This window comes from Octodon degus, unplaced genomic scaffold (assembly GCF_000260255.1).
Source record: "Octodon degus isolate 3935 unplaced genomic scaffold, OctDeg1.0 scaffold00208, whole genome shotgun sequence".
In the NCBI taxonomy this organism is placed as follows: Eukaryota; Metazoa; Chordata; class Mammalia; order Rodentia; family Octodontidae; genus Octodon; species Octodon degus.
This window is the reverse complement of record NW_004524784.1, coordinates 351,344-366,780: the sequence shown is the minus strand read 5'-3', so window position 1 is coordinate 366,780 and position 15,437 is coordinate 351,344.

The window sequence follows — 15,437 nt, the reverse complement described above, 5'->3', positions numbered from 1 at the left end:
CATAGTTTTGGAAACAGTATTGCATTAAATTTTCCTTCTTAAAAAATGAGCCACTCTTTCATTTCATTCAATGGAACAGAATGCAAAGTACTTTTCAATATATAGCTAAGTGCTGAACTTGCAAATTCAAAGCAAGTCTCAAGAGCTGAAAGGGAGATGCATTATTTGAATTGATGGAAGTTTATTACTAAGAGATACTCCTAAGGAATACAATATATGAAAGAAAATCCTAATATGATAATCACTGAAAGAATGTATGAATTACAAGAAGAGATGTAATTACTCTAACCAGGCTAGAGTCACGTCTGCATGTAAAAGAAATCCAGACATCCTCATTTTAAAAGATGAACTTGAGAATGTGAGAATGTGGCAAAAGTTACTGGATCTTCATAAGACGGATAATTAAAACTGATACCTTTGAATAAATAGAAAAAAAGAATTTGCTAAGAAGAAAACTCCTAGTACCTTTGATGATTTGCTGCAGGATTCCCCATGTATTGTGCTCATTCCAGTAAAAGCTCCCAGTGAAAAATTAACTCTCACTCAAAAAGTAAATTTCACTGACAGGGCCTACCCAAACAAACAAGTAAAGGCAGAAATTGACATCAAAGACTTTACATTTCCTTATGAGACAGATAATATAAAATAACTATAATATTTATGATTAAATTTTAATGAGCAAAAAAAGACAATGGCAAAAGTAACTAGGCATGTTTTGTAAAAGAATCATTAAAGTGTAACTATTGAAAAGAAAAACAGTGGATGGTGTGAACAAATAGAACATCAGAGATAAAGACAGAAATCAGTGAATTGGATAAATTCTATAAATGCAACATTGACACCTACAAAAGACACATAAAATTAGTTTAAGAAGTTGGTGTGTACAATGATAGGCTCCAAATGTGACCAAAGAAACCTGCAGTATGGATAAAAGAAAAAACTAGGGGGGCCTGGGGAGATAGCTCAGTAAAATAAGCGCTTGCTTCACAAGCACAAGGGCCTGAGTTCAATCCCCAGTTCCACCAAAATAAATAAATAAATAAATAAATAAATAAATACATACATACATACATACATACATACAACAACTAGAAAGAGTCAATATTTTAAAATAATAATTTTTCAGAAATAAAGACATAAACTCTAATGGTTAGGTTAGTGAATGACTAAAAAGAATTATTCAGCTAGGTACTTTGTATCAAACTGAATAATTCCAAAGAAAGTTCTTAAATTCAAGTTGAGAGACAACATACTATTTATAAAGGGAAACTGCTTAGACTTTCAACTTCTCAACAGTAATAATATACGCAGAGAGATAGTGGAAGAATATCTCTTTAGTGATAAGAAAACCATAACTGTTGCCCTTAAAATGAACAACAGCCCAAATCTTTATCCAAGATATAAGAAAAAGTAAAGAAATGTTGGGACAATTACAAACAATGAGTGTATTCCCAACATCATATAATAATGGATATATTCTAAATGATGACCCCCAGAAGAATGCAGAGAAATAAAATACTAGTTCATAAAACTATCTTCAACATATTTACAAAACTTAACATTACACGGATGATTTTCACTGACAGCAATGCCACCCAGTGCAGAAAATAAATTAGAAGATAAAGAAATCTAGAACAACATCAAAGTGGAAATTTAGAAAAGAAAAAGAAACATATATAACCATTATGACTGCGAACAGATGCTATAGGAGCATGAACCATCTGTTTCTAGAATTTCTATGAGATTTCAGCACCTCTTCACGTCTGGTCTTGTATATTGTTTCCACCAATGATGGAGTGCCACTGGCCACACTGAAATTTATGGCTTGGTGGATCATATTACATTCAATTTACTTTGAGCAGCTCCAGTGGCAGGGTCATTTATGTCTCATGGTCAGGAGCTTAGTCTCTATCTGTTCCCAATAACTATTACCACAGAGCAGAATGGCTATTGACTGGCTCTTTTCCAAAGCCATACAGCTCAGCAATGTGAATTTCTTAAAAAGTTTGACATAGCCTTGAAGAGCATATTAATCTTTCACAGACCCTTACTGTGTAAATCTAAATTCAAAAGCCTTACCTTGTTTTAGGAATGAGCTGTATGTGTTCATAAACAGCTTTCTTTAAAATTAAAATAAGCCAACGAATTTTTCACCTCTTTCTTAGAGATATGAAAAGCAAGATGCTGCCCTCTGACTTCTAGTTCTATTTATCTTCATTGTCATAACTTCATTGAAGTGTCAAAATCCTACATCTACATAACATTTATCACCCAAACTATGTTATATACAAATTTACCAAAGCATTTGGGCAACCTGTCTTTCCGTGCTTACCAGGTTCCATCCAAATAATGTCATGTCTAGTGGAGAAAAGGTTGCCCTGTCCAACAATGAGTCCATCAAAGCAGTTCAGGCAACATTATAGCTCAGAGCAAGTGAGATCATGGGCTTTGTGAAAGGATAATGAAGCCATATTAGTGTCATTGAAGTATTTCTTGAGTTCCCCATTGAAATAAAGCAAGCATTACATTTCTCACACTGATTTTTACACAGAAACTTGCTTACTTGTTTCAGTGCAGAAACTGTGTTTGGAGGGAGCAGCTATTGCCAGAGTCATAATCAGATGTATTTATAGTCCTCCATTGTTTTCCAAGATTTATCCACCTTCTGCAAAGCACAAAAAGGCAGGTAGGTCAGCATAAAGTACACCAATGGTAGCTCTAATCCCTGCCACTCTCCTAGGGATTGGACTTCCCTTTGTTTATTCCTACATGTGCAGAAGAGTTAACGGAACAGGCCTGAGTACTATGCTCAGAGCGGCCTGCTTGCAAGACTTGTCCTTGAATAGCCTCTGAAATCTCCTTTTTGAGGAAATTTCCTTTCATTCCATAACTAACAAGAGGATCTCTCTCTACTTAAAGTGTTCGCCAAAATCTGAAAGTCTTGGATTTTGTACAGACTCTGCCTGCACAACTAACCCCCACTAAGAACTATGGACACTGTTTCTAAAGAAGCATCCCACTTTGTCAACACACCAGATGTGTTGTAATAATCCTTTATTGGAAATGAGCAGGGCTTATGTGACTCATGTGTGGGGGACTCTAGAAGTTTGTCTTTGGTTTAATTTTATCTCCTGCGCTTTTTCCTTTATGAGACTTGTTCTATATTCTTTGAATGCAACAAACTGTATGCTGAGTTCTGTGACTACTTCACTATTTGTCAGCTAGACTGCTAAAAGAAGCTAACAAGAACATTGCTTTTCATAGGTCTGGTGACCGAGAAATCTCCTTTTGGGGGATCTGGTATCTACCAAGCATCCATCTCTTGTTTTGCAGATTGCTGCCTTATTCACAAAGTAATATTACTTTCATTTTTCAAGTATCATTCCTCATTTAGACAAGAAATGAACTGGAACTACAGAAAAAGATCATGTCTCTGGAGTCTCTTAAGAAAATTAATCTCATCATGAAGGTTTCTCCCTCATGACTGAAGTGCCTCCCAAAGGCCTCACCTCCAAATATCATCGCATCAAAGTTTGGCTTCAAAATATGAAATCTAAGGCAATACAGACACGAAATTCCTGATATTTCCTAACAAATTACCAGAGCTATGGATGTACTTAGGGACCTCTTAACCTATATAGAACTCTTTTGGATCAGGAATCAATGTGAAAACAGCGGCAGTTAACAGAGTAGACCTGTGCCAATCCCCCATTTAGAAACTTGAAAAATAAGCACAAGCTGACTTTACAGAATTAGTAAACCCAGTGAGAAATGGACTTGGTCTAAAGCTGGTTCATCACCCAGCTTTTTCTATGTCTTCTTATCTGCCCAAGGAGAAATCATGACTTTCTGAATAGCCAAGAATTAATACCAACTTCCAACCAATTTCTACTAATTCCCAAAAGATGTTAGCATCTCCTTTTCCAAAGGTAGGAACATTGCCTTTAACCAAGGCTATTCAACAACCATAAGCATTTACCCAAGAGAACTGTTTTGTTGTTTTCATATTAAACTGCACAAAATTTTAAAGTGTAGCCTGTGTGTTTTGTTCCTATGGGCTTCCTATGATCCATTAGCTGCCGCCAAAGATCCCCAGAGCACTGCTGATTATTACGGTTTTATTATGACAATCACATTAACCTTGCTTCTGGCACAGCAGTTTTTTCAGTAGGCCATCATCTCCCTTTCACCAGTGTTCAGCTAGGACACGCTACAGCCTTCCTGTAAGGATGCTGATGCTATCCTCACCAAGGTATTTCTAAATGTTTTAGAAACATTTGGACTCTTCTAGACCATCTTAACTCATAGACAATAGGATGGGATTGAATAATCCACACCAATAACCTCATTGGTTGCCACTTGCTACTAACTACCAAACATTCGCCTCTAACAGTCCAGTGTTTCCAAAACTTATATTATTACTGTATTTTCATTATTGACATATCAACTATGCTAAATGCCAGCCTCCACACTGTAAGCCTAACTCAGCAATCGAAACCTATTCTTGTTTATTTTTTATTTAGTTATTTATTTATTCATTTATTTATTTGGTGCAGGGTCTCACTACGTGGCTCAGATACATAGTGATTCTCCTGTCTCAGCCTCACCAGAGCTGGGATTACTTTTAGGCTGGTACAGTGCTCTCGGTGTTCCACGGCCAGCTTAGCATGTGGTACTGGGTATTGAACCTGAGTCCTTGCACTTCCCAGGCAGGCGCTTAGATGGCCAAGCAATCTCCTCAGCCCTCAACACCTATTCCTGATGATAAAAAATAAAACAAATCTTCACCTCATTTCAAAATGATGATCCTCCTTACCTGAACCAACTGCTTTTTTAACATACACATTACCTATTATCTAGTGGTGTTTTACCAAGAGATCAAAAGCCTTTTGGCATATTAGTCTGCCCTCCACAGGACTGTGTACAAATCTGGAAGCAATGATGTGGGGAAAACAATATGATGAAGGAAGTGTACAAGTGGGTGGTCACTCCTCCAAATGAGGAAACCATAAATCTAAGTAAACTGGGTCAGGTTTATCAAATGCAAGAAAACTGGCTTCTCCTAGCAAGGGAAGCTCAAAGCAGTTCAAAGGCTAGAGACACTACTACCGTCCCAGCTCTCCCTAATTCCCACTGCAGTGCTCGGTGTCATACACTTAGTGCCTACACTGTCATAAACAACAACTTAACTTTTACATAAGAGCTTCAGTGATTCTATATATGCAAATAACCTTTAAAATCAGTGAGTTGTAAATATAGATAAAAATATAGATTCAATGTACAAATGAAACAAGGGCATTTTATGGAATTTTAAAGTTTATTAGTACTGTGACCATGCCCTGGCCCAAGAACATCATAGCCTGAATCTGTCTCTAGGTTTAGAGTTGCACGCATCTCACACCGAAATGTATGTTTTCATCATTCTCAACAACAGTTTACATGGCAGAAAATTTGCCTGAATCCAAACCTTCAGTGTCTCCTTCAGTCCATTTTATCACAAATATCATTTCATCAGTTAGACACAAAATACTAATGCCAAATCCTCTAATGCTGATGAGATTTTCACTGCCTTAAACCCCGTCAAGTCAGATATCTTATCCTGTAAGCCAATATCTTTGCTAAAGAAACTAACTTTAGCAACCAACCTATAAAGAAATACATTATCAGCGAAGCATTAGAAATACATAGTAGAAAGTATCCTATTAGGTTAAGCACAAACCTATCTATTAGCAGCCTTTAAGTCGCTTTTGAAAGAAATAAGTTCTGGTAAAGTAAATTATAGAAGATATTTCTAGTAATAGTTCAGAGATTCAAAACCACAACTCTGTCTTTGCAGAGTCTTCATCTCAGATGAACAAACCCAGTATAAAGTAAAATCAAGCAAATGTTCACTTGCATATTTGGGAAGGGCTAAGAAAATAATATTTGTTCATAGTTTTCATATTTCTAGAGAATTATTTCTTCTAATGACATAGCTACCTCTCAAATCAAAGGGTTCCAACTAATGAAAATTGATTAAAGTCTAATAAAGAAATTGAATGGATGCTTAGCCACCTTCCCAGTCAGAAAGCACAAGACCAGGTGGTACCACTGGTGTATGGTACCAGACATCTAAGGAATGATAAGGAATGGTGCCAATTCCCTCTACAATCTCATATATAAAACAAAAACAGAGGCCACTTCATGAAGACTTTACTCTAGCATCCAAATTTTAAAAATCACAAAACAACATTCTTGTGAATGTAGATGCAAAACTTCTCAAAAAATGATTATAAAATTAATTCCATCAATGAAAAAAATATATATAATGAGAAAAGGTGATTTATTTCACATAGACAAAGTTGGTTAGTATCCCAAATCAGTTATTATGATCTATCACATCATTGGGCTTTTAGAAAAGGAAAATTATATGTTCACATAATAGGTGCAGGCAAAGTATCTGCCAAAGTATTACCCCATTCCTAACAAAAACTCTCATAAAACTAGAAATAAAGAAATTCTCAACCAGAAACAGAACATCTACTCCAAATCTACAGCTAGCATCAGCTACAATGGTGAGAAAATGGATGTTTTTATCCTAAGACTTGAAACAAGACAAGCATGTCAACTCTCACCACTCCTACATACATCACCCTGAAACCACTAACTAATGAAGTAAGAAAGGAGGCAACATAAAACTGGGAAAACAAGGAATAAAACTGTCTCTTCATGCAGATGATGTGACAGACTATGTAGAAATATTTTTTAAAATCAACAATCTTCTAGAAGTTAATGAATGAATAGAGCAAGATTACAGAAAACAAGATGAATATACAAACCTAATAAATTTTCTCTACACCAGAAATGAATAGCTTGTCTTTTTTTAATATTAGCTTTATTAAGAAATAGCAATAAGACAGTTTCAAAACAGGGTTAGTGGGACAATTGCAATAATTATTAGATTTCATATTATTCTCTTCATACTAGTTATTCATACTACAAGATGCAGACATGATATCTTGTCTAAACACTATTAGTACAAATATTTCTTCTTTTTTAACTAAGAGAAAGTAGCTGTATATCTAACCTAATTAATTTATATATATATATATATACATATATAATTTTATTTCACTATAAAATAGTCCTTCACTTATATCCCTCATTTTGCTTAGTTTTATCAGAAATGGGTATTCCATTGCCATTCAAATATTGTACATGTGTGAATTCAGCAAAATAATCCAATGTAGTTCAGTAGACCATAATAGAAATGGTTATCCGCATGACTGGCAATGTCAGAAGATATTAACTTGAGCCTTTTGCAGCTCAGCATATTAATATTGCTTTACTTTTTATATCTGATGTTTATGCTTTTCTGATGGATGGCTAAAACCAAGATAAAGCAAGACCTATATAACGAAAAATGTAACTTTTGTGTCTGACAAGGTCAGTCAGATCCCCTCAGAATTTACAATGAAACCATGTACAACAGTTTGTAGATCTTTTCTCAGTGTCAGCCATCTGGATGAGCCACAAACATTGCTTGATGAAATTGCTCTCTTTGAAAGCCTGAGAGAATGTTTCCTCACTAGGTGACTCTCTTTAGGCACACTCTACAATATAGATGAATCACTTTTCTCTGTGGCCCCATAATCTTCTTAAACAGAAAATTTGGGACATCATTGAGTCACAGGATGTTACAGTACAAGTTCTTTTATATCCTGATTCCTCACTAACCTTGAAGGGCTAGAGCCAAAATCCTACCTACTCTTTTTTTTTTTCATAGTTTTATTGAGAAACAAATAGCAATGAGACAGTTGCAAATCAAATTGGTAGGACAGTTTCAATAATTAGCACATTGCATACATTCTTCCTAGTGGTTAATTGCTGTACAAGATGTGGACATGGTATCCTATCTACAAACACCATTAGAAAAAAATCCCTCTATTCATTTAGAGAATGCAACTATATATCTATCCTAACCATTTTCAATACACAGATACAAAATGGACATTCATCTGTATACCCTTTTTTTGTTAAGTTCCATTATTTGAATATTATAGGTGTGTAAACTCAGCAAAATATTCTAAAAGAGTCCAGTAGCCCATAATAGTATTGGGTCTTCCGCTTGACTGGCAGTGTCAGAAATTGTTGACCTGAGTCCCCAACAGCTCAACATAGCAGCATGCATTTACTTCTTATATTTCGTTTTTATACTTTTCTACTGGATGGTTAAGACCAAGATAAAGCAGGATCTATGCAACAAGAGTTGTAGCTTTTGGGTCTGATAAGATCAGTAAAATCCCCTCAGGATTTATCCTGAGATCCTGTACCTCAAACTGTAGAACTTTTGTCAGTGTCAACCATGTGGATGAGCCATGGTCATTGCTTGGCCAATGTGCTCTCTGTGAAATCCTGAGAGAATGTTTTCTCTCCATGTGTCTCTCCTTAGGCACACTCTACATCATCGATCACTTTCCTCTTTGGCCCCATAATCTCCTTGATCAGAAAATTTGGGACACTACCAAGTTACGTGATGTAAGAGTATAAGTTCTCATATGTCCTGAGTCTTAACTGACCTTGGAAGGCTAGGGCCAACAAGTTGGCTTTCCTTGCAGCCCTCATTTTTCTCTAATTTGGTCTGCAAACTTAGGTTGTTAACCATCCAGAAGACAAGCTTACTGTTATTACCATACAACCTAAGCTGTTAAGCTTAACCTCACTATCTGTCTGAATATCAAACATCTTAGGCATAACATGTAACAGGTATCTTTCATCAAGTATTGATATGTTGAACTTTAAGTCCCTACGAATATGCTGAAAAACATTTAAAAATTAGAATATATTTTAAAATTAGGCATAAAGAATTATATACTTCTTATGTTTACACATAAGTCCAAAAAACTAACCATACACAACCTTGAATCAGGACAGTCCCACAATATTCCTTTTCCTGTCTCTTGCTTTCATTCACCCCCCCCTTCTTTTTGAAGAACTATCTACCCAAGAGACAGCATAGCAGCAACTGGCATGCCATGACAAGCAGCCCGTATTCAGAAGACCAGAATGATAGGCACTCCAACCATGAAACTACTATTACAAATTACCATCTGCAGTGCAGTTGCTTATTTCACAGGTATCAGTATATATAGTTAGTCAGGGTGAGAGTCTTTCCAATTAACTGCTAGATTCAAAAATCTTCTAGAGATTCTCAGGATCATTAGCTTGTCTTTTTAATTAAAAACACAACACTACTTTTATTAGGACCAAGAATAAATAATGAAAAAAATACCTAACAAGATAGGTACAAAAGCTTCATATGAAAACACACAAAGTTTTAATAAAATAATTCAAACAGCCAAATAAATGAAGAGATATCCTATGCTTATTTATAGGAAGATTCAGTAACATTAAAGTTGTTCCCAAAACATTCTATAGATTTAACATAATTCCAAGCAAAATCACAGCCAGGTATTTTGTAGCTCACAACAAAACATCCTAAATCCTCTACAGAAATACAAAAGACTCAGAGTAGCCAACACAATATTGAAGCAGAAAAAGAATAGTGTTAAGAGGTGGCCACTATTTAAGCTTAAAAATTAGTATAAGTGGTCAGGCCAGTATGGCATTGGGATAAGAAAAGATGAGCAGATTAATAGAAACAAACGTATAGCCTAAAAACAGACCAAAGTAAATACAGTATAGTCGGCTGGTCTTTGACGAAAGATTAAAGGGGATTACTCCCTCTGTCCCTTAGAATGCCATGCTCTGTTAACCATCTTCACAATACCCCACTGAATCAAGCCTCCATGACTGTCCCTCAGATATTGAGAGTCTGTTTGGGTCAGTGCAGTTTCTTGGCATTTGGTTTCTACTCTTGAGGGTTCCATTCAACCTCATTACTAAGAGTGAGCCCAGCTCTGTGGCCACCTGCCCTACCTTAAGGACCTGGACTTTGGAAGATCCACTAAGGAACTACGTGATGCTGGCATCTCTTTCACTGGCATGTTCCTGTGGTCATAGCAACTAGTATGTCCTTTGGCCTTCCCATAGCTGTCCAGTGTGTCTTTCTCTGCCAGGGAACCATAAGCTTTCCTTTGTCACTCACTGTCAACCACTACTTTCTCCATACTCACAAACTTCTGTAGAAATGACTTCTCACACCCCACCAGGGTTTGGCTGTGGCTTTAATCTTACATCTAAAAAAGCTCTCCCAAGTCACTGAATTATTACCTATTCAGTCCCCTTTAAAATGTAGTTTTTAAGAGCTCTCTTTCATCTCTAGATGGCAACATACTGCCTAGTTTTTGTAACTTCTGTGATGTATAAATTCATTTCCTGTCTTACCAGGCCCAGTACATCTATGGGTAGAGAGTGCACTGAGATTTTGCTCTAGCTATGGGCTTGGTGGTAAAAGAGTAGAGGTGAGGACAGATGCTAAGCAAAAAGGGGAACAGCATTTCCATGTAAAGAAGAGACCAGTGTAGCATCTTATATCATGAGGGAAGTGATAGCTCTTAAGAGAACCCTCTCCTTCACCTCCTCCCCTGCTTCTACCTCCTTCTGCAGGAATGATTCTGGAGTGGGTTGAGGAGGCAGAGAGGTACCACAGGGGAGAGGGACACAAACTTTAAGAGACTGACAAGATGCAGCAGCTGCAGTTCCCACAGGATTTCACCAGAGATGCCCTGTTGAAAGACTATATAAACAGATCCTGTACAGAATACAGGGTAATAGTCTGACCACCACTTATGCAGCAACTAGTCCAGGTAGGGAGTCCACACCCTCGGAAGCAACTGGCACATGAAGTGCAGGACTGGTTCACTGACCATTAAATTTCATTATAGTTTATTTCTATACTAGGAAACCAGAAAGGACTCCTGATGCCTATTTACTCTGGCTATTCTCCTGTTCCTCGAGGGACAACTGAACAACTTAAGAATGCAGACATGAATACAAGTTAGGTGCATTGGAAGTGCAGTGTGTCCTGCAGTTCACACTAATTCTAGCTGACATGTCACTGTCAATGGCAGTTCCTAGAAGGGCCAGCTGGCGCACACACACACACACACACACACACACACACACACACGGAAATCCACAGTCTGCTGCCATACCTACAGCCAGGATGCCATGCACACACCATAGCCCAGGTCAGGGACCAAGACAGAGCTGCCCCTCTCCTTATTCCTCTTGGTCCAAGCCCTCAGGTGTCAGGGTTTTCTGTGTAGCAAGGATCCTCATGGGCTCCCCTGCACATCTTCTTTCACCAGGTTTCAGGTTTTCCCAATGAGTATCCCAATCTTAGCAAGCAGATTTTCTAGGCATGTAAATGTCTCTGAAGAGTCACAGCAATATTCGGCCTTGTACCTGGCTCAGTCAAGCCCTGGGCCATTCATGTAGCTAACATGGCAGACTCTCACTCTTAGCCTTCAACTCATACAAGGGGTTTTCCTTTTCTCACTAGCTCTTTCCAGACATCAGGACCATTTAACAGTAATGAGCCTACTCTGCTGTCTTTGCAAGCATGTTTCTCCTGCTCCTATCTTTCAAATGTTCTAATCATTGAACCTGGAATAGCATTTATTTCCCACGTCACTACTGATGAAACCTTTAGTCACTGGATGTCACCTGCACCTGGGTCATCTTTGTCCCACATACTATTCCAGACAGTGATCATCTTGCCCACATGGTGCTAAGAGCATCAGAGACAAAATCTCATCTCAACACTTATGTTCTAAGTGTATTTCAGGTCCTCAAACAGCAGTTGCTAAAATATTTGTGACCCCACTGATGAATGAAGGGCCAGACCAGAGAACAAAAGAAGAGTCTCTAACACCTGAGAGACAGGGGTAGGGCTGGAGAAAAGGTTGAGTATGAAAACATGAGACCATAGTGCAGAGATTTTCCTGAAACATTCCCTTAACAGTTTAGATGTTCCATCCAACCTAATAAAACCATGTTGGAAAAAGTTTTGTGTTACAACAGTTATTTTTTCCAAACTAAACATAATGTTTGCCTTTAAGACTTGAAAATACTTTGTTGACAATCTTGTTCCCCGCAGGTCTTGGCTACATTGTGCAATGATCACATTGCTAATTGAAGAAGAGCCATCCAGAGGCTCTGGAGTAATCAAACTTGTATGATCTCTCAAACTGTAGGGTTCTATTGCTTTTCTCCATGGGGGGTGCGTGTTTGTTGTTATTGGTTTCTGCCATAAAAAATACAACCCCACAGAGAGCTGACTGTGCAGAAGAGGAAATAGTGGAAGAGAGGTTAGATTTCCAATAAATAGTAGAGTTTCTCCTTTCAAGACATCTGTGAGCATGTATCTAAACTTTCTTAGCCCTTTCACATTCAAGGCATTCCATAATGTGATACACCTCTCTATCGAAGAAACAAGTACCACCAGCGTGATACTCCACACTGGAGCTCTCTGGCAACACCCAGAAGCCTGGTCTGATCAGCTCTAAGAATCCTGTACCTTGTCAGGCATGCGCTGAGTTCCCCCGAAAGGCTGAGGTCCAGGAACAGGTTATCACAGGTTCTCTGCCAACTGTAAACACAGCAAAGAGAGACAAAGTAAACATAAACTGATTTAAATGGTTCTTCCATCTCTAAGTTTTTGTGATACTCTCATTGTCTTCTATTTCAAGGCTAATCATGGCAGCTCTGAGCCAGCCATGGTGGTGAACATCTGTAACCCCATTTAGTGGGGAGACAATAGATAGAAGAGCTCAAGCGTGAGCCCAGCCTGGGGAAATTAGCAAGACTCTGTCTTATAATAAAATATTAAAAGGACTAGAAATTCATCTCAGTGGTAGAATGCCCTGCATGAAATGCCCCATTCTACAATAAATAGGTTAATTAATTAATTAATTAAGCCAGCAAGTTCTATTCAGACTCTAAAAGTGATCTCTTCTCCCTACCTTTCCTCCACCCTCTCCTAGATGCACAACATCATGTATCTGCCCAATTTGCTTCCATCTTTCAGCACTTGGCTCTCTGCAGCTGTTCATGTCATCACCCAAATCTTAGGGATTTTTCACTCCTTAAAAAAGCTTACTAATAAAGTAATATAAGGTAGTGAGTATCAACCAATGTTGAAAAAGGCAAGGATTTATGTCTATGTGGGTGAGATAATTTCCTTCAAGAAAGATGACATATAAAACCTGACTTAATTCATATTGCACACAGATTTAAAAAAAAAAAACAACAACAAACTGGCTCATGATATCAATATTAGCCAGAAAAGAAATATTTAAATCTCCATCTTTTTGGTTCCCAGTAACAGGGTTTTATTCAAGTTACCAGCAAAAATGAATGAGGGAGATTTATTGGAAAAGCACATTAGGCCTAGTTGTTCAACTACTTGTAAACTGATTACCAAACACTTTTCCCAGAATAAAGGACACAGTGGTAAACAAGTTAGACAAAAGTCCTGTTTTCATATCCTTGACTCTGAATACAGGAATTAGGCACTGAAAAGTTATCAAACAAAAATATAAAGAGAAGAAAGGAGAGCAGGGAGGTGGAAGAAGAAAAAAAGGAGGAAGAAGAGAGGGAGGGAGGCAGGACAAGAGGGAGGTGGATGGATGGAAGGATAGAATTAAAGAAAGAAGGAAGCAGCATGGAAGGAAGAAAGAACAGCAGGTTGGGCATGATTTGAAAATGCTTTCCAAAAGTGGAGCAAATGTAGGAGCTGTTGAGCCGAGAGATAAAAACGGACAAACCTGAAGTTTTCTCAAGGTTCTGGATACCACCTCACTCAAAGAATCCCGACTTGGTCTTCCCTTACATACAGAGACTTTACAAAGTGTCTCTCTCAGTCAACTTAACATTTGAATAAATTAAAAATAAGATCATATTATCAGCTCTGAAGTTTTAAAGAGCATATTTCTAGGAGACATAGAAGATAACCTGGATCTTATCGTAGCATACGAGCTCAAGCCAAACCTCTCAAGTGGAGCAGATAACAAAGGCCAAAAAATATGTAATAAAATGCAAGTTCAACACTAAAAAAGGAAGATAAATAATGACTGCTGAATTTAAGGGATTTACAGAAGGAAAAGCGCACTTTATCATGGGCCTCTTAGTTTCTCTTCTATTTATCTTAAGAAATGCTGTTTTATTATTAAATTAAAAGTCATTTTCTAAAAATTTCAATCAAACCAGTGTTTCTAGTATGATTTCTAACACAAAGCCACTTACACACGTGTTTTGCGTGTAGAAGCAGCTCGCAGCTTAGGCAGAGCCACCAGCCCCAACTCTTTAACGCTTAGATTTTAGAAGAAAAAGCACAACATGCGAAGATTAATTAAGACCTCAGGCCAAAACAGAAATGAATCTTAAATGGAAAATATCCCATACTTCCCACAATCCTAAGTGAGACAACACAATCACAGAAGTTCTGGAACTTGAAAGGTAAAGAGGGCTGGGGAGATAACTCAGTAGAATAAGCACTTGCCTGGCAAGCACAGGGTCCTGAGTTCAATCCCCAGTACTGCAAAAAAAAGCAAGAAAGGTAAAGAAATGGGGTAAAGTAGCCTTTTTCAAGCTTATTTTATCAGTGGGTACTTGATTTATTTAATGTATTTTACAGTTGCAAATCAAAGAACATTCTCTGATGTGGGTAAAATTTTATACTGATAGTTCAGGAGATCCTTAAACCAGGCAACAGTTGAACCTTGTTTGGAAAAAGGATCTCACTAATAAAATGATGGTTATGTAAGGACAAAGCAGATGAGTGGAGGAAAGGAAGGGAAAAAACTGATCAGTGGACACTAAATTAGAGTTAAATAAGAGCAAGATGTTGTTTTTGCTAATGTGCAGTAGAAAACTTCAGAAAACAGTGATGTAGTACACACTTCAAAGAGCTTAAAGGAAAAGCATCTTGAGGGCTGGGGAGATAGCTCAGTGGTCTAAGTGCCTGCTTGACAAGCACAGGGACCCAGGCTCAATCCCCAGTGCTGCATGCTATGCCAGCCCCATTGAAAATAGATGTGGGGGCACACACATGTAATGCCAGAGCTGGGGAGGCTGGGACAGGAAGACCACTAGGAGTCCAAGCGGCATAGCAAGACCCTGTACCAAATAAATAAACTCATCTTTAAAAATAAAAAGAAAACATCTTGAAAGCTTTCACTGTACAGAAATGATAAACATTTAAGAAGGAAAAGTTCAAGCTGATTTAATATTATACAATGCATGCATGTATGGAACCATCATGTGGTGTAATATTAATCTGTACAAATTTTCTGTTTTTAAAGTAAATTAATTTAAATTTACAAAAAGAAAATATCAGTCAGGCATGATGGCATGCATCTGTAATCTCAGTGCTCAGAAGGCTGAGGCAGTAGGATTGCCCTCAGTTCAGAGAGCCTGAGTTATATAATGAGCTTAAGGATAGTCTAAACTGCATAGTGAGACCCTGTCTCAAAAAAAAATAATAATAAGTA